Genomic DNA, 1,709 nt, shown 5'->3' with positions numbered 1-1,709 from the left:
GCCGGTAGGGCTAGGCCGCGCAACGTTTTCACGGGTACCCGCGCAAATTGCAGAATTTTGACACTTTTTGCAAACTTTACCAAGATCATTGCTAAACCTCAAGATGCTTATTTTTTACCAACTTCAAGCCTAGAAACACCAAAACTTCAAGCGGAGATTATTTATGTACAATGCATTTATTTAACGTCTTTGCCAAGACATAGCCCCGCTTCCATCAACTTTCGTAAATCGGTGTTTCTAATGTTACGTTGTCGAATTCTCCTGTGTCAAAGCCTTCATAAAATGGTTTCAAACGGTGCCCATTCACTTTGAATGTTTGATTCGTTTCCAAGCTCTTAATTTCAACCGCACCATGATCAAACACTTTTATAACAATAAAAGGTCCGTGCGATCGAGATCGTAATTTTCCCGGGAATAGCTTTAACCGAAAATGATAAAGAAGAACTTTTTGGCCCGGAATAAAATGCTTTCGAGTAATGTGCTTGTCATGAAACACTTTTTTCTTGTCTTTGTACTTTTTGAACCTTTTAATTCTCTTCTTCTTGATCACTTCTATCATTGGAGGATGTGTAGGTGGGTGGATTATGGAATGGGGCATCTTGTTTGGAGAATGAGATAAGGCAACTTGCGAGATATCTTTCCTTTTTGACTTGCTTACTTCCAAAGTATTCACAATCTTTTCAACTTCGGAGTCCAATGTAAATATTTCCAGTGTTTTCATCAAACTTTCACAATCAAGGTTCATGTTGAGTATCATCTCCAAAATATCCCCATGAGACAAATCAAACACTTTTTGGGTTATTGGCTCAATTACATCAACCCGATACAATGGATAAATGTCGCTAGGGTACCTCATTGCTTCAAAGATGTTGAAGTGAATGGTTTCTCCATCAAACTCCATAGTTATCTTTCGTTTATGGACATCAATGATTGTGTGAGCAGTATTCATGAAAGGTCTTCCAAGGAGGATCATAGATGATTTGGAAGGAGTCTTTTCTTCAAGATCAATGACATAAAAATTCATGGGAAAAACAAGTTGATTAACTTGTACTAACACATCCTCCAACACTCATCTTGGAGACACACTTGACTTGTCCGCTAATTGAATGATTACTCCCGTTTCTTCTAAAGGTCCAACATTGAGAGATTGAAAAACCAAATATGGCATCACATTGATCGAGGCTCCAAGATCTAACATGGCACTTTCGAAATGCAAATCACCAATGGTACAAGGGATAACAAATATTCTTGGATCCTTGCATTTGGGAGGTAACTTCTTTTGGATAACCACAGACACGTTTGCATTGACTTGAATCTTTTCATTTTCCTTGAATTTCCTCTTCTTGGTGCAAAAATACTTGAGAAATTTTGTATAACTTGGAATTTGCTTAATAGCATTCAATAGTGGAATGTTGATTTGGACCTTGCAGAAAGTTTCAAAGAATTCATTTTCTTCCTCTTTCTTCTTCGAAAGGACTAACCGGAAAGGAAGAGGTGGTGGTATGACCAATGGCTTGATGGTATTGTTGGAAGATTCGGGTTGATCAATGTTTGTCACAACCGGTTCCTTTGGAGGAACTACAACCTTTGTAGGCTCAACAACAATAACCTCATCTTCTTCTTCTCTTGAAACTCTTTTGGGGTTTCTTTCTCCAAGGGTTTTCCCACTTTTCAAGGTTATTGCACTCGCATTCAGATTCTTCTCGGTT

This window comes from Lactuca virosa, chromosome 9 (assembly GCF_052849685.1).
Source record: "Lactuca virosa cultivar CGN04683 chromosome 9, Lactuca_virosa_CGN04683_v6, whole genome shotgun sequence".
Lineage (NCBI taxonomy): Eukaryota > Viridiplantae > Streptophyta > Magnoliopsida > Asterales > Asteraceae > Lactuca > Lactuca virosa.
Note: the sequence above shows the minus strand (reverse complement) of the source record.